Raw genomic sequence first — 19,959 nt, 5'->3', positions numbered from 1 at the left:
ATAGAACCAGCTGCGTGGATACTAAAAAAAAGATGTGTCGGTTTAAATAAAATAGTCTATGATAAAATAAAAGTAAAGATTGGGATCTTTGCACAATTTTGATAATGATATTATCATTTTAAATACTTGGAATAAAATAGCAATAACTTTTACTACAGAAAAGTGACATTAAATCATTAAAGAGTGTGTCCCAAATTATCTATTTGTGTTATAATGATAAAGATATACAAGAAATTATAGACACATAGTGTCTAGTTTGGGTGCTCAAGTAAAAAGCGCAGTGAGATTGTGTAGAAATGATATAGAAAAGTCGGAATAAGATGGTAACAACTTGGTTGGTAACAAAGAAAGAATGGGGCTGCAGTGGCTGTTGATTCCATTCTAGTACATACTAAATATCTTCAATGTTAATAGCAGGTTTACTCATATATGTGAAAAACTGAAAGAATATGTCTTTCAAGAAGTAAATAAACAAAATGTGATGTATGAAAAGTTATTCAGTGATGCAAAGGAATAAGGTATTGATCTATACGAAACTATGGATGAATCTTAAATATATATTGCTAAGGAAAAGAAGACCATTTGAAAAGGCCATATATTATATAATTCCATTTATATGATATTCTGGAGAAGGTGAAACTAAAGAGACAGTAAAAATGTTGGTGACAACTCAGGGTTCAGGGAGAAGAGACAGTTGAATAATCTCTGGGATTTCGATACTGTAATGGTGGCTGTGTGACACTGTGCATTGGTTAAAAGTCATAGATTTTTGCAGCACAAAGAGTGAATCTCAAAGCAAATAAATAAAGAGTGATCATTTAGGAGCTGAGTAATCTGAGGATGAAAGGCAGACTTTGACAAAAGAATATATCTATGTCACAAATACATGGAATGATTTCACTAAAGAGGTTAAAGGAAAACGGTGATGATCGAAGTAATTTTAGAAATAAGTGAATAACATAGAACTAAAGGTAGAATAAACTGTATATAAGGCATTGTACTCTAGTTGATAAAGTAGCTTCTCATAGAGTTGTAAGTTATCAGTTCTGGAACAATACATATGTACTAGAATTGACCAATTAATTAAATGTGTGGTAGATAGTAACTTTGGAGTAGAAGTTTACAAATAAGCAAGAGTAAAATATGAGATTTATTTAGTAATGGATTAGAAAGGGATACATCAATATGAACTAATACTTAAGATAGATGGTTTACAAAGATTAATATTTATTTAAAGATATATATACACATATATACATATACATTTTTTATGTTAACACACACGTACTTGTTAGTACACCCACATATTTTGTTCTGCTAGCTGACAGGATCTAAAAGCAACAATCCAGTAACCGTGAGCACACACATGACCTAGGTCTTGGTTTCTAATGCCTTTCTCCAATAAAAGTAACTAGAGTTTCTTGGAGAAATGGTTGATTCTAGAGATGGAGCGGGGAATGTATAACATGAGCCTGGAGAATCTTGTAGTGTCAAAACAAAAGAGTGTGCTAAAAAAAATGATGGGGGTGTGTGAAAGGGAGAAAGGAATCAACCAAAAGAGTCACCAATGACCAAAATTGGAACAATTTAAGCAATAAAGTGAAAAATGTAGTACTAGATTGTAATCCAAATCATAGATATCTATGAGTCAATACTGACAGAAATCAATAGAAAGAAGAAAGGAAAGAAAGACAGGAAAGAAGTTAAAGAAGGAAAGAAAGAAAGAAAGAAAGAAAGAAAGAAAGAAAGAAAGAAAGAAAGAAAGAAAGAAAGAAAGAAAAAGAAAGAAAGAATTGGCACATCCCCCATACACAATTCCAGGTATTTTACATAGATACCCCACCTTACAGTGGCAGAATGTAACGCTTTACATCTTAACCATGGGCTGTGTATAATAACTTCTCTCCAAAGAGTATAATATGGAAAGGGAGAATGAATAAAAAAGTAACTTTATAGTGGAGAAATACGACAAACCACCTCAGCCAGATGATCAAGTTTTATAAAAAACAGTGGTAATCATGCTGATAATATGTACTTTTGATATGATGTAATGAAAATAGCACCTAGCCTCTTTAGTCCTCTTCTCAAAAGCCCATGACACCAATCTAGTAATGAGAAAAACGTTAGTTACATCCTCATAAAGGAACATTCTGTAAGGTACCTGAGCTATACTTACTCCTCATAACTATCAAGGTTATCAGAAGCAAAAAAAAAAATTTAAGAAACTGTCAAAGCCAAGAGGCGATTAAGGAGACATGATGAGAAAGTGTAATGAAGTATAGTGGTTGATATCATAAAGCTAAAACAGTAGGTTTGTAAAAAGGAAGAATAAATAAAATAAAGTGTGGACTTTAATTTTATTTTTAAAAAGTAGAAGATATAAATGAATCTTTAAAATATCTTTATAGCATTAAAATTATTAAATTAGCTGAAAATGAAGGTTTGTCATATTGTGATTCATATTTTTCTCATTCATTATCTTCTTTTTTCCAGCTTTTTTGAGATATAATTGACACATAACATTGTATAAATTTAAGGTATACAACCTGATGATTTGATACATATAATTTCTGTAAAATGATTACACAAAGACATTAACACCTTTCTCACCTCACATAATTATCATTTTCTAAAAGTAAATGTGATTAAGCTTTAACAACTCTTAGCAACTTCCAAATATATACTACAATATTACTAACTATAGTCACCATGTTGTACCTTAGACCCCCAGAACTTATTAATCTTATAATTGGAAGTTTATACCCTTTGATCAACATCTCTCTATTCCCCTACACCCAGCCCTTGGCAATAACCATTCTATTCTGTCTCTATGAGGTTGACATTTTATATTTTACTCACTGTGACATAATATGGTATTTGTCATTCTCTGTCTGATATATTTCACTGAGCATAATGCCCACAAGGTCCATCCACATGGCTTTACATAGCAGGATTTCCCTCTTTTCTATGAATGAATAATGTTCCATTGTGTATGTGTGTATGTATCACATAGATCTCCCATCTTCTTTATCCATATATTCATCAATGGACACTTAGGTTGTTGTCTTGGTTATTGTGGATTATACTGTGACAAACAGCTATATCATATGGTAGTTCAATTTTTAATTTCTTATAGAGCGTCTGTTATATTTTCCAAAGTGGCTGTACCAGTTTACATTCCTACCAACAGTGCACCAGGGCTTTGTTTTTCGATGTACTTGCCAATAGCTGTCGTCTCTTATCTTTTTGATAATAGCCATTCCAACATGTGTGAGGTGATATCTAGTTGTGATATTTATTTGCATTTCTCTGATAATTAGTGATACTAACCATCTTTTCATATATCTGCTGACTATTTGTATGTCTCTGGAAAAATGTCTATTTAGGTCTTCTAAACTTTTTTTCCGACTACTTTGGGTTTTTTTGCTATTAAGTTGTATGAGTTCTTTTTATTTTTTGGATGTTAATCCCTTATTTGATATATACTTTGCAAATATCTTCTTCCATTCTGTAGGTTTCTCAGTGCACACCACAAAAAGTGTAGTCACAGTCTGTCACCATGCAATGTTATTACAGCATTATTGAATATATTCCTCATGCTCTACTTTTCATCTCCAATGATATCTGTATTTTATAACTGGAAACTTGTACCTCTTAATCCCTTTCACCTATTTCAGCTATCCACCCATCTGCCTTATCTCTAGCAATGACCAGTTTGTTTTCTGTATTTAAGAGTCTGGTTTTTTGTTTCTTTGTTTTGCTTTTTAGATATATTTTTCAACTTATAAATGAAATCTTATGAAATTATTATAGCTTTTGTTATTAGAAGTCTTTTGTGGTTTCATACAGATAATATAATTTTTTTTTGTTCTGTGAAAAACAGTTGGTATTTTGACAGATATTGTGTTGAATCTGTATATTTTGGGTGTTACGGACATTTTAATGATATTCTAATCCCTGAGCATGAAATATCTTTCCATTTGTTTGTGTTGTCTTTGATTTCTTCATCAAGTCTTATAATTTTCAAAATATAGGTCTTTGACTTTCTTGGTTAAACTTATTCCTAGATATTTTGGAATATGCACCTCTTTTGGTGCAATTGTAAATGGGATTTCCCTAATTTCTCTTTCTACGAATTCACTATTAAATTTTAGAAATATAACCAATTTCTGTATGTTAATTTTGGTATCCTGCAACTTTACTGAATTCATTTATCAGTACTAGTGGTTTTTTGATGAGTCTTTAGGGTTTTCTATATAGAGAGTATTATGTCATTTGCAAATAGTGACAGTTTTACCTCTTCCTTACCATTTTGAATGCCTTTTATTTTATTTTTTTTTTCTTACAGCTAGGACTTCCAATATTATGTTGAATAAAATTGAGGGGAGTGGGCAATCTTGTCTTGTTTCTGATCTTACAGGGAAAACTTTCAGTGTTCTCCACTGAGTATGATATTAGCTGTGGGATTTTATAGGGTACCTTTATTATATTGAGTTATATTTCTTCTAACCCCACTTTGTTGAGGGTTTTTATCATGAACAGATGTTGTATTTTGTTAAACATTTTTTTCTAATCTATTCAGACGATCATGTTTATTCTTTCACTTATTAATGTTATGTATCACATTGATATGTGTATATGTAACCACACTTGCATCCTGGTAATAAATTACTCTGTGGCAAATTATTTTTAATGTTGCATTTCATTTGGTTTGTTAATATTTTGTTGAGAATTTTTGCATCTATGTCCACCAGAGATATTGGCCTGTAGTTTCCCTTTTTTGTAGTGTCTTTGTCTAGGCTTAGTCAGGATAATGCTGGCCTCATAAAATAAATTTGGAAACTTTCTTCCTTTTATATTTTTGGAATAGTTTGAGAAGAATAGGTATTAACTCATCTTTAGATGTTTGGTTGATCACCTCTAAACCCATCTGGTCTTTTTTTTGTTGTTGGAAGGTTTTTGATTACTGATTCAATTTCATAAATAGTAAATAGTGTGTTCAAATTATCTTTTAATTTTGTATTCAGTTTTGAAAAAAAAGTTTCAAAAAATGTATATTTCTAGAATTTGTCTATTCTAGATCATCCAGTTTGTTGGCATATAACTTCTTATAGCTTCTCTTTTAATTATTTGTATTTCTGTTGTCAGTTATTTTTCCTCCATTTCAATTATATTTACTTGAGTTCTCTCTCTTTCTTGATAATTCTGGCTAAAGGTTTATCAATATTATTTATCTTTTGAAAGATGCAGCCCTTGGTTTCATTCATATTTTCTATGTTTTCCTCTATTTCATTTATTTCACTTTAACCTTTATTATTTCCTTACTTCTAGTAGCTTTAGATTTTGTTCTCCTTTTTCTAGCTACTTTAGGTGTAAGGTTAGGTTGTTTACTTAAGATTTTTGTTATTGTTGTTTCTAGTCATAGACCTGTATTGTTATAAACTTCCCTTTTAGAACTGTCTTTGCTGTCCTAAAGATTTTGGGACATTGTTTTTTTTTTTTTCATTTTCATTTGCCTCAGTGTATTTTTTTATTTCCTCTTCGATTTCTTGGTTGACCCATTAATTGTTTAGCAGCATGTTGTTTAGCCATCACATGTTTGTGTGTTTTCCAACTTTTTTCTTGTAATTGAATTTTAGTTTCATACTGTTATGAATGGAAAAGATGCTTGATATGATTCAGTCTTCTTAAATTTATTGAGACTTGATTTGTGGCCTTATATGTGATCTATTCCAGAGAATGTTCCATGAGACCTTGAAAGTAATGTGTATTCTGCTGATTTTAGATGGAATGTTCTATGTTCATGTGTTAGGACCATCTGGTTTAATATGTCTTTCAAGGACAGTTTCCTTACTGATTTTCTGTCTATATGATCTATCCATTGATGTAAATGTGGTGTTAAAATTTCCTACTCTCAGGGAATCTTAGTGGCTCAGTCAGTTAAATGTCAGACTTTGGCTCAGGTCATGGCCTTATGGTTTGTGTGTTCAAGCACCACATCAGCCTCTCTGCTGTCAATGCAGAGCCTGCTTGGGATCCTCTCCTCCTCTCTCTCTGCCCCTCCCCTGCTTTCTCTCTCTCTCTCTCTCAAAAATAAACATTAAACAAAATAAAAATAAATAAATTTCACTACTTTAATTGGATTACTATCAATTTCTTCCTTTATGACAGTTAATATTTGCTTTATGCATTTAGGTGTTCCTAAATTGGGTGCATAGGTATTTACAGTTGTTATATACTCTTGTTGGATCCCTTTATCATCATGTAACAACTATCTGTCTCATGTTCCAGTTTTTGTTTTATTGTCTGTTTCACCTGATATTAGTATTGCTACCCTTGCTTTTTTTTTTTTTCCACTTCCATTTGCATGGTGTATTTTATTTTAATCCCTTCACTTTCAGCCTGTATGTATCTTTGTATATAAATGACTCTCTTGTAAGCAGAGTATATATGGGTCATTTTATAATCTATTCAGTCACCCTATTTGTTATAATTGGACCATTCATTAACATTGAAAGGCATTATTAATACGTAGGTTCTTATTGCCCTTTAGTTATTTGTTTTCTGGTTGTTTTTGTAGTTCTCCGTTCTTTCATCTCTTGCATCAAACCGCAGGGAAAGAGAGCTTTTTAAAAATATTATGCTTGGGTACCTTTCTCTTAATTTTTGGTGTCTTGATTACAGATTTTTGATTTCTGACTATCATTGGGTTCATATACAACATGTGCATAGCAGTTTGTATTATGTTGATAATTGCATAAGTTTTAACACATTCTAAAAGCAATACATATTTACAATTCCCTCCACGTTTTATGTATATGATGTCACACTTCACGTCTTTTTATTTTGTGTATCCCTTAACTAATTTTATACAGTTGGTTTGACTACTTCTGTATTTTAACTTTCATAAGTGATTTATCTACTACCACTATGTTTGTCTTTACCTATAAACTTTTCTTAATTTTATCATTTTCTTTTAATTATGGACATTTTTTTTCCACTTAAAGAATTCCCTTTAACATTTCTTGCAAGGCTGGTTTGGTGATGATGCACTCCTTTCTCTTTTGTTTTTCTGGGAAACTCTATCTCTCCTTGTATTCTTAATAATATCCTTGTCAGGTGGGAACACCTGGGTGGCTCAGTGAGTTGAGTGTCCAACTTCTGCTCAGGTCATGATCTCCCAGCTCATGAGTTTAAGCCTCATATCTGGCCCACTGCTGTCAGCAAAAAGCCCACTTTGGATTCTCTGTCCCCGTCTCTCTCTACCCCTCCCCCACTCATGCTCATCTTTCAAAAGTAAGTAAACATTTATAAAATAATACTATTAATAATATCTTTGTCAGGTGGAGTATCTTTGTTGTAGTTTTTCAGCACTTTGAATATCCTGCCACTCCCTTCTGGTCTGTAAAGTTTAGGCCAAAAATTCAGCTAATAGGCTTATGAGGTTTCCTTTGTGGGTAACTGTTTTCTTTCCCTTGCTGCTTTTAAAATTATCTTTATCATTACCATTTGCCATTTTGATTATGTGCCTCAGTGTAGACCTCCTTGGGTTAATCATCTTAGGGACTCTCTGTGCTTCCTAGACCTGGATGTTTGTTTCCCTTCCCAGATTAGAAAAGTTTTCAGCTATTAGTTCTTCAAATAAGTTTTCTGCCTCTTTCCATATCTCTTTTTTTTTTCTTTCTGGGATCCCTATAATGCAAATGTTATTACACTTGATATCACAGAATGCCCTTAACCTTTGCTCATTTTAAAAATTCTGGATTTCTTTTTGCTGTTCAGCTTGGCTGTTTTCTATAACCCTATCTTCCAGATTACTGATTCATTCTTCTCTATCCTGTAATCTGCTTTTGATTCCCTTTAGTGTGTTTTTCATTTCAGTTATTATATTTTTCAGTTCTGGTCATTCTTCTCTATAAATTCTATCTCTTTGTTGAAGTTCTCACTGAATTTATTTATTCTTTCTTAAGTTAGGTAAATATCTTTATGACCATTTTTTTTAATTCTTCATCAGGCATATTGCTTATTTCTATTTCATTTAGCTCTTTTTCTGTGATTTTGACTTTTCTTTCATTTGGTACATGTTCCTCTGTCTCTTCATTTAACCTAAATCTCTGTGTTTGTTTTTATGTATTAGGCAGGTCAGTTATATCTCATAGTCTTGAAAGTAATGACTTTGTGCACAAAGGATCCTTTGGTGCTCTCTGGTACAGTCACCACTGGTCATGAGAACTAGACAATAGAATATTAAAGTTAGACCTGACATAAAATGTTTTAGTCATTTCTCTCCTGTGTTATGTCACTATTAGAACCATCGAATTCATCCTTTTTCATTTTATATTTTCATCCTTAACATTTAAATTTTGTTCATTTTTGTATTTCCATTGCACTGATGAAATTCTCTATTTCTTTAGAAATTTTACCACATTTTCTACCTGATTTACTATAATATTTATCAAAGTTATCTTTAAAAATTCTTGTAATTCCAACATAGTTCATTTCTGAGTCTGCTTATATAGGTTATTATTGTTCTTAACCATAGAATTTCTTGCTTTATCATACATGTGTGATGTATGCCAGGCATTTTGTGAACAGAAACAAAATCATTGAAGTAAATAGTATTTGTCTCAAAGAGCATGTTTCTTCTTATGCCACTTGGTAATGTGTGTACCTTAGGTGGTTTAAAATATATTTTGCTATCGCTCACTTTTACATCATAGACGATGTCTTTTGCTGTCCTACAGCAAGACTTTAAAGCATGACTTACCAAGAAAGGACTGTGGTAATATTTCAGAAATTCTCTGTTCTTCTGACTTGCATTTTGATAAAATCTAGATTATCTTGGAAGAACGTTTTTCATCTCTTTTCCTCCTTCCCATACTTCAGAGGTCCTAAAAAATACAATAATTGGTAGCCAAGAGAATCACAGTGTTTTCAGGTCCACTTTTCATGTACATAATTACACATTGTCCTAGAATTCCTGAGTGATTTCTTCAGTTCTCTCTGCCACCAAACGTCATCTTCCCCCTGATTCCTTTGTGCACTCATGAGGGCTCTTGGGAAAAAGTGGACTGGTATAAACCAATATTTTTTTTACCATACATTTTTAGGATTCTAATATGTTGGCAAGCCCTCACATAGCCAATGCCTATTAATTAAAAAAAATCAGCTTTCACCTGTCATCTACGATTTTTATTCATAAAGCATTATTCTCCAAAAGAAAGAGAATATTTCAAATTGAGAATCTGGGCACACAGGCAGAGTGTCACTTGAGGCAGACTGAATCTCAGAGACAGAATGTTCAGGAGATCATCTTACCACCCTGCAAAGAAGCATTACTAGATCAGGTCTCCACTAAATAGATCATATGTTCCCTCCTTAATCCCTTGTTGCTCTCAATCTTTGAGAAGAATTATGAAAATGCTAATGCAACTTTATTATAAAATTAGACACCAAGATAGGTAAGCACTGGCTCTGGCTCTTTAAAGAGCTTTCTTAAAATGTATATTGCTAGATTCTAATTGTCTTGTGGTATGTTGGGATTGGGTGTAGAGGGTATCACTATTTTTTTTTTAAGTTTAGTTTGAACACAAGTTGTCTTCCTGCAGAAGAGGAGCTAACAGTTTAGCTTGTATCCCTTTGTGTAGCTTAGGTTCATCTTCCCAGTTTACCTGGCTAATGGCAGAATTTACTTCCTTGTGATTATAGGACTAAGGTCCTTGCTTCCTTGCTAGATGTCAGCCAAGGTGACTCTTAGCTCTTAGAAATCTCTGCATTTATTTGCAATATGGCCTCTCACAGGCCCTTTTAGAACATATAAGCTTATTTCTTCAAAGTCAAGAAGAAAATTACTCTCTTCAAGAAGAGTAGAACAGAAATAATAATAATAATAATTTTAAAATAATAACGGGAGTGCCTGGGTGGCTCAGTCAGTTAAGTGTCCAACTTCACCTCAAGTCATGAACTCATGGTTCATGAGTTCAAACCCCACATCGGGCTATGTGCTGACAGCTCAGAGCTTGGAGCCTGCTTCAGATTCTGTGTCTCCCTCTCTCTGCCCCTCTGCTGCTCAACTCTCTCTCTCTCTCAAAAATAAAAAAAAACATTTAAAAAATTTTTGAAAAAAGAGTAGAGCATAATGTCTCAATTATGCAAGATAAGTTCTGGAGATTTGCTGCACATTTTGCTTATAGTTAATGATACATTATGATACACTTCAACTTTTAAGAAGGTATATCTCGTGTTTATTATTGTAAATGTTCTTACCACAACAAAATAATTTTTTAAAAGATTTGAGTGCTTTATTAAGCATTTTCATCTGATTAAGTCAGGCCCACCTAGAATGGTCTTTTTTATGAACTCAAAATCAGGTGATTTGGAACCTTAATTGCACATGCAAAATATATACCTTGTTCAAAGTATTGTTCTGTAGTTTACTTTTATTATAGTATCTTTGGTTTTGATATTAGGGTAACATTGTCCTTATAGAATACATCAGAATATATCACCTAGTCTTTAGTCTTTAGAACTGCTTTTGTTGTATTTATACATATATATTTTATTAGATATTTTGTAGTGATCACTAATAAAGTCATCTAGGCCTAGACTTTTCTTTTAGAGAAGGTTTTCAACTACAGTTTCAGCTTCTTTAATTGATATATGGCTATCAGTTTATCAATTTCTTCCTGAGTTAGATCATTTTGTTTCTTTCAAAGTTGTTTTTTCAATTTTTTAAATTATTTAACATACTAGCATAAAATTGTCCTAATATTCCTATCATTTTAATAACTGCATAATTTATAGTTATGATGCTTTTCTTTTTCGTGATGCTGATAATCTCTCTACATATTTTCTGGTTTGTCTGGATAGAAATACACTAATTTTATTATTTCTTCCTAAGAACAAGCTTTAGGTTTCATTGATTTTTCTCCATTTTTTGTTTGTTTTTTATTTTATTGATTTCCAATATGATGTGTTTTAAAATTCTATTTCTTTTACCCATTTTGTATTCAATTTATCTCTGATCTCTTGGTTCTTACAGTGGAATCTAAGGCCTTTAATTTGAGAAACTTTTTTTTTTCTTGTAATAAAAGAGTTCAGTTACAAATTTCCATTCTAACTATTGTGCTATTGGCATGTGACAAAATTTAATATACTGTTTTAATTTTAATTCAGTTCGGGGCGCCTGGGTGGCGCAGTCGGTTAAGCGTCCGACTTCAGCCAGGTCACGATCTCGCGGTCCCTGAGTTCGAGCCCCGCGTCAGGCTCTGGGCTGATGGCTCAGAGCCTGGAGCCTGTTTCCGATTCTGTGTCTCCCTCTCTCTCTCTGCCCCTCCCCCGTTCATGCTCTGTCTCTCTCTGTCCCAAAAATAAATAAAAAACGTTGAAAAGAAAAAAAAAATTAAAAAAAAATTTTTTTTTAATTCAGTTCAAAAGAAGTGTAACATTCCTTGTGGGGTTTTTCACTCAGAGGTATTTAGAAATGGGTTATTAAATTTTATGTATTTGGAAATTTTATAAATATTTTTGTCTTCTTGTACTTAGAAAACAGTTTATAATTAGAAATTATTCAAACATATTGATGTTTGTTTCATTGCTAGAGTATGGGCTATCTTAGTCAATTTTCTATGATCACTTTACATAGAATCTGTTTTCTGTTATCGTTTAGTGAATTGTCCTATAATGTCAATTAGGTCATATTTGTTAATAGAGTGGTTCAAATCTTCTGTATCCTTCCTGATTAACTGTTAATGGTTAACTTAAACTGTTAATAACTGATTAATTGTTCTGTCAGTTACTATGGAAGGAGTTTTGAATTATCTGACTATGGCTGCGGATTTTTTAGCTTCTCTTGCTGTTCTTTCATGTTTCCTTCATGAATTTTGAACCTCTGTTTTTAGATATATGAACATTTAAGATTGTTACGTTTTCCTAATGGTTTGATCTCTTTGCCATTATAAAATAAACTTCTTTATCTTGGTAATATTATTTTTGTCTGAAATCTACTTGGTCTGATATTAATAGAGCCACAACTTGGCTTCACTTAATGTTAGCATTGTATATGCTTTCCATCCTTTATCTCTAAATTGATTTTTGTCTTCTTTTAAATATTTTTTAATTAGTTTTAATTTTATTTTTTTAATTTACATCTAAATGAGTTAGTAATTAGTGCAACAATGATTTCAGGAGTAGATTCCTTAATGCTCCTTACTCATTTGGCCCATCCCCCTCCTACAACCTACAACCCCCCCCCCCGTTTGTTCTCCATATTTAAGAGTTTCTTACGTTTTGTCCCCCTCCCTGTTTTTGTATTATTTTTGCTTCCCTTCCCTTCCCTTATGTTCATCCATTCTGTGTCTTAAAGTCCTCGAATGAGTGAACTCTTATGATATTTGTCTTTCTCTAATTTCACTTAGCATAATACCCTCTAGTTCCATCCATGTAGTTGCAAATGGCAAGATTTCATTCTTTTTGATTGCTGAGGAATACTCCATTGTATATATACATCACATCTTCTTTATCCATTTATCCATCAATGAAAATTTGGGCTCTTTCCATACTTTGGCTATTGTTGATAGTGCTGCTATAAACATTGGGGTGCATGTGCCTCTTCGAAACATCCTGCCTGTGTCCCTTGGATAAATGCCTAGTAGTGCAATTTCTGGGCCATAGGGTAGTTCAATTTTTAATTTTTTGAAGAACCTCCATACTGTTTTCCAGACTGGCTGCACCAGCGCATTCCCACCAACAATGCAAAAGAGATCCTTTTTCTCCACATGCTCTCCAATATCTGTTGTTGCCTGAGTTGTTAATGTTAGCCATTCTGACAGGTGTGAGGTGGTATCTCATGGTGGTTTTGATTTGTATTTCCCTGATGATGAGTGATGTGGTGCATTTTTTCATGTGTCGGTTGGCCATCTGGATGTCTTCTTTGGAGAAGTGTCTATTCATGTCTTTTCCCCATTTCTTCACTGGATTATTTGTTTTTTGGGTGTTGAGTTTGATAAGTTCTTTTTAGATTTTGGATACTAACCCTTTATCTGATATGTTGTTTGCAAATATCTTCTCCCATTCTGTCGGTTGCCTTTTAGTTTTGCTGATTGTTTCTTTACTGTGCAGAAGCTTTTTATTTTGATGAGGTCCCAGTCATTCATTTTTCCTTTTGTTTCCCTTGCCTCTGGAGATGTGTTGAGTAAGAAGTTGCTGCAGCCAAGATCAAAGAGGTTTTTGCCTGCTTTCTCCTCAAGGATTTTCATGGCTTCCTGTCTTACATTGAGGTCTTTCATCCATTTTGAGTTTGGTTTTTGCATATGGTGTAAGAAAGTGGGCCAGGTTCATTCTTCTGCATGTTGCTGTCCAGTTTTCCCAGCACCACTTGCTGAAGAGACTGTCTTTATTCCATTGGCTATTCTTTCCTGCTTTGTCAAAGATTAGTTGGCCATACGTTTGTGGGTCCATTTCTGGGTTCTCTATTCTGTTCCATTGATCTGAGTGTTTTTGTGCCAGATTTTTGTCTTTATATTTCAAGTGTGTTTCTCGTTGGCAGCATGTTGGCAGCATTGGTTGTTCTAAATCTAATTTTGCAACCTCACTTTTTAATTGGAGTACTTATATCATTTTATTTTAATGTTATTATTGTTACAGTTTAAGCATTCCATCTTGCTATTTATTGCTATATGTCCCATCTGTTCTTTGTTTTGGGGTCCTCTTCTGCCAATATTTATATTGAGAATTTTCTGTGATTTAATTTTATTTATTGTATTCACATATTTGCTATAACTCTTTTCTAGTTTAGTAGCTTTATGACTTACAGTATGCATCTATTTTTAAAAATTAATTTTATTTATTTTGGTAGAGACTGAGCAGTTGAAGGGCAGAGAGAGATGAGAGAGAGAATCCCAAACAGGCTCCATGCCATCAGCACAGAGCCCAATAGGGGCTCAAACTCACGAATTGTGAGATCGTGACTTGAGCCAAAATCAAGATTCAGACACTTAACCAAACGAGCTACCCTGGCTCCCCAGCATGCATCTTTAATTTTTCATAGTCTACCTTAAAGTAATATTGTAGAACTTTGCATATAAGTTGAATTTACATATACTTAGTTCATTTTTGACCCTGGCTATCTTTTATGCTGTTGTTATACATTTTATTTTTACATTTAACAGCAGACTAGATTGTTATTATTTTGTTTAAACATATATTATATTTTAAAAAGATGTACAAAACCAGCAAAAAAACTATACATATTTATCAACTTGGTTCCCATTTCTAGTTGTATTTAGTATGGATCTATACAAGGTCTAGTAAAGATCCATATTTCCATCTGTTTTTTCCCTGTGTCTGAAAAATACTCTGTAATTTCTTTTGTAGTGGGGTTTGCTGGTGACTAATCCTGAAAAAGTATTTTGACTTTGTGTTTGAAAGTTATTTTCCTTGAGTATAGAAGAGATAGTAACAGGGTGTTTTTTTCTTTTTTCCTTTTCAGTTTTTTTTTTTTCTTTCAGTGCTTTAAAGATGTTTCACCATTATCTTCTCACATGTATTACTTCTAATAAGAAATTTACGGTCATCTATATTTCTATTTCTCTGTGCATAACATTTCTTTTTTCCTCTGGTTGCATTAATCCATTCTATTACCACTGCCCTTTTTTTTTTTTTAAGTTTTATTTTTACTTAGAGAGTGAGCTGGGGAGATGCAGAGAGAGAATCCCAAGCAGGCTCCACTCTGCCAGTATAGAGTCCAATGAAGGGCTCAAACTCACCCACTGCGAAATCACGACCTGAGCCAAAATCTAGAGTGGACACTTAACTGACAGCAACATAGGTGCCCCGATTTATCACTATATTTGATGGGTTTTATTACAATGCAACTTGGAGTAGTTTTATTATGAATTTTGTGTTTGTTTGCCTTTGATCTTCCTGAAGCAAGTTGTAATTTTCATCAAATTTGTAAAATGTCCATATTTCTTCAAATATTTGTCCTGCTAATTCATCAATTATGTAATCCATTAATTACACATATACTAAGGAACTTGATGTAGCCCCCAAATTGACTGATGCTGTGTTTATTTTTTTCAAATTCCCCTTTGTGTATTGATCATCGAAATTTTTGTTGCTATATCTTAAAGTTTATTAATCTTGTTTTCTCCAAAGTCTAAACTATTGTTGATTTCATCTCATGTATTTTTCTACTCATACATTATAGTTCCATATCCAGAAGTACAATTTGGGTAATATTATACCTTCCATGTCTTTTCTTATCAGACGTATTAAAATCAGGTTTTTAAAATTTTTAATTCCAGTTTAGATAACATACAGTGTTATATTAGTTTCAGATGTACAATATAGTGACTCAACACTTCCACACATCACCCAGTGCTCATCAGGACAAGTGCCCTCCTTAATCCCCATCATCTATTTAACCCATTCCCCCACCAAACTCCCTTCTGGGTACCATAAGTTTGTTCTCTATAGTTAAGAGTCTGTGTCTTCGTTTGTATCTCTTTTTTTCCTTTGCTCATTTTTTTTAATTCCACATATGAATGAAATCATATGGTATTTGCCTTTCTCTGACTGACTTATTTCACTTAGCATTATATTCTCCAGCTCCATCCATGTCAATAAAAATGGTAATATTTCATTCTTTTTATGGCTGAATAATGTTCTTTTGTATGTATGTGTATATATGTCATGTTCTTTATCCATTTATCTATCAATGGACACTTGGGCTGCTTCCATATTTCAACATTTGTGAATAATGCCGCTATAAACGTAGGGACACATATATCCCATTGAATTAGTGTTTGTTTGTTTTTTATAAATACCCAAGAATGTAATTACTGAAACATAGGTTAGTTGTTTTTTTTTTTTTTTGAAGAAACTACATGCTGTTTTCCACAGTGTGGATGTACCAGTTTGCATTCCTAACAGTACAAGAGAGTTCCTATTTCTCTACTTCCTTGCCAACATCTGTTGTTTTTGTGTTGTTCATTTGAGCTATCCTGACAGGTTTAAGGTGTTGTCTCATTGTACTTCCCTGATGATCGGTGATGTTGAGCATCTTTTCACATGTCTGTTAACCATCTTTATGTTTTCTTTGGAGAAATATCTGTTCATGTCTTCTCATTTTTAATTAGATTATTTGTCTTTTTGGGGGTGTTGAGTTTCATAAGTTCTTTATATATTTTGGATACTAATCCTTTATTGGATAAATCATTTGCAAATATCTTCTCCCATTCAGTAGATTGACTTTTAGTTGTGTTTTTTGTTTCCTTTGCTGTGCAGAAGCTTTTTATTTTGATGTAGTCCCAATAGTTTATTTTTGGTTCATTTCCCTTGCTTCAGAAGACATATCTACAAAAAAAAAAAAAGATGTTTCTATGGCAAATATCCAACACTTCTGCCTGTGCTGTCTTCTAGGATTTTTATGATTTCAGGTCTCACATTTAGGTCATTAATCAATTTTGATTTTATTTCTGTATATGGTGTAAGAAAGTGGTCCCATTTTATTCTTTTGCATGTGGCTGTCCAATTTGCCCAGCACCATTTGTTCAACAGACTATCTTTTTTGCATTACATATTCTTTTTTGCTATTTTGAAGATTGACCATATAATTGTGTGTTTATTTCTGAGTTTTCTAGTCTGTTCTATTCATCTATGTGTCTATTTCTGGGTTAGTACCATACTGTTTTGATTAATGCAGCTATAACTTGAAGTCTTGACATAACTTGACATACCTTCAGCTCTGCTTTTCTTTTTCAAGATTACTGTGGCTATTCAGAAACTTTTGTTGATCCCAACAAATTTTAGGATTTTTTGTTTGAGTTCTGTGAAAAATGCTGTTGGTTTTTTGATGAGGATTGCACTAAATCTGTAGATTGCTTTAGATAGTATAGACATTTTATCAATATTTGTTCTTCCAATCCACGAGTATGGAATGTCTTTCCATTAAATAGTATCATCTTCCTTTTCTTTCAACAATGTTTTACTGTTTTGAGAGTACAGGTTGTTCATCTCTTTGGCTAGATTTATTCTTAGATGTCTTATAATTTTGGGTGTAATTTAAAATGACGTTGCTTTTTTAATTTTTCTTCTGCCTCATTATTAGTGCATATAAATACAACCGATTTCTGTACATTTATTTTGTATTTTGCAACTTCACCAAATTCATTTATCACATTTAGTAATCTTTTGGTACAGTAGAGTCTTTTGGGTCTTCTATATGTAGTGTAATGTCATCTTCACATAGTGAAAGTTTTATATTTTCCTTACCAATTTGGATACCTTCTATTTCTTTTTGTTGTCTGATTGCTGTGGCTAGGACTTCCAGTACTATGTTGAATAAACATGGTGAAAGTGTCCACTTTCTTGGTCATGACCTTAGGAGGAAAACTCAATTTCTTTTTTTTTTATTTTAAAAAAAAAAATTTTTTTAAGGTTTATTTATTTTTGAGACAGAGACAGAGCATGAACAGGGGAGGGGCAGAGAGAGAGGGAGACACAGAATCTGAAACAGGCTGCAGGCTCTGAGTGGTCAGCACAGAGCCCAACGCGGGGCTCGAACTCACAGACTGTGAGATCATGACGATGACGTGAGCCGAAGTCGGATGCTTAACCAACCAAGCCACCCAGGCACCCCAGAAAACTCAATTTCTTACCGTTGAGTATGTTTTCTGTGAGTTTTTTATGACTTTCATTACATTGAGGTATGTTTCTTCTAAACCTACTTTGTTAAGGGCTTTTATCATCAATGGATGTCTTACTTTGTCAAATGATTTTTCTGCATTTAAAGTATCATATGATTCCTATCCTTTCTTTTATTAATGTGGTATCATGTTGATTTATTTGCAAATATTGAACCACCCTGGTAACCCAGAAATAAATCCCACCTGATTATGGTGAGTGATCTTTTTAAATGTATTGTTTTATTTGATTTGCTAGTATTTTTTTTTTTTTTTGAGGATTTTCACATATAAGTTCATCAGAGATATTGGCCTGTAGTTTTCTTTTTGTGATGTCATCATCTGGTTTTGGTATCAGGGTGATACTGCCTTCATAGAATGACTTTGGAAGTTTTTCTTCTATTTTTTGGAATAGTTTGAGGAGAATATGTATTTACTCCTTTTAAATATTTAGTACAATTCACCTGTGAAGCTGATTGGCTCTGGGCTTTTGTTTGGGAGTTTTTTGATTACTGATTCAATCTCCTTGCTGGTAATTGGTCTGTTCAAATTATCTATATCTTTCTGCCTCAGTTTTCATAGGTTATATGTTTCTAGGAATTTATTAATTTATTCTAGAGTATCTATTTTTTGGCATATAGTTTTTTTATAATATTCTTTTACAATTTTTTCTATTTCTGTGGTGTTGGTTATTATTACTCCTCTTTCATTTGTGTTTTTTTAAGTCCATTCCTAGCCCCCAACCCCTGATGAATCTTGCCTTTTCAAAGAACCAGTTCCTGGTTTCATTGATCTGTTCTATGTGGTGTTTTGTTTTGTTTTGTTTCTATCTCATTTATTTCTGGTTTCATTTTATTATTTCCTTCCTTCTGCTGGTTTCAGTTTTGTTTGTTGTTCTTTTTCTAGCTTTTTTTTTTTAGGTATAAAAGTAGGTTGTTGATTTGAGATTTTTCTTCTTGAGGTAAGCCTGTAGTGCTATAGACTTCTGTCTTTACAACCGCTTTTGCTGCATCCTAAAGGTTTTTGACTGTTGTGTTTTCCTTTTCACTTGTTTCCATGTGCTTTTAAATTTCTTCTTTGTTTTCTTGGTTGACCCATTCATTGTTTCATAGCATATTAGTTAACTTCTGTTTATTTGTGGTCTTTCCAGACTTTCTCTTGTGGTTGACTTCTAGTTTCTTAGTATTGTGGTTGGAAAAGGTGCCTGGTATGATTTCAATCTTTTAAAATTTGTTGAGGTTTGTTTTGTGGCCTAATATGTTTCCTATTCTGGAGAATGTTCATTGTGCACTTGGAAAAAAAATGTGCATTCAGCTCTTCTGCATAGGATGTTCTGAATATATCTGTAAATTCATCTGGTCAGGAATGTCATCAAAAAAAGCCACTGTTTCCTTGTTGATTTTCTGTTTGGAAAATCTGTCCATTGATGTAAGTAAGGTATTAAAGTCTTCTATAATTATTGTGTTATTATCAATTAGCTCCTTTATGGTTGTTATTACTATTTTATGTATTTGGGTGCTTTAATGTTGGGTGCATAAATATTAACAATTATTATATCTTGTTGTTTGATTGTCCCCTTTGTTATCATTGAGTGTCTTTTGTTGCCTCTTGTGAAGGTCTTTGTCTTAAATTCTATTTTGTCTGATATAAGCATTGTTACCATGGCTTTATTTTCACTTCCCTTTGCATGGCAAATGGCAAAATGGTATGTTCTCCACCCCCTCACTTTCAATCTGCAGGTGACTTTAGGTCTGATGTGAGTCTCTTATAGACCCTTATATATATGGGTCTTTTTGTTTATCCACTCTGTCACCCTATGCCTTTTGACTGACATATTTAGTCCATTTACATTCAAAGTAATTATTGATAAATATGTATTTATTGCCATTTTGTTAGTTTTTTTTTGTAGTTTTTCTCTGATCCTTTTTCTCTTTCATGGTTTGCTGGTTTTCTTTAATGTTAAACTTGGATTCCTTTTATTTCTTGCATGTCTATTACTGATATTTGATTTATGGCTACCATTCAATTTATGTATAACATCTTCTGTATATAGTAGTCCATATTAAGCTGATGGTTGCTTAATTTTAAAATTCTTACCCCTCTTCTTCTGATATTTCAGACATTTGGAATCCTTTTTTGTGCTTCTCTTCACTGATTTTTAGAGGTATACTTCATTTGCAGGTATACTTCATTTGTTTGCCTTTCTGCTTCCTATTTTTCTAACTCATATTTATGCTTTTTGGTTTCCACTTACAGAGTCCCCCTTAACATTTCT

The sequence above is a fragment of the Prionailurus bengalensis genome, chromosome C2 (genome assembly GCF_016509475.1).
Source record: "Prionailurus bengalensis isolate Pbe53 chromosome C2, Fcat_Pben_1.1_paternal_pri, whole genome shotgun sequence".
Taxonomy (NCBI): Eukaryota; Metazoa; Chordata; class Mammalia; order Carnivora; family Felidae; genus Prionailurus; species Prionailurus bengalensis.
Note: the sequence above shows the minus strand (reverse complement) of the source record.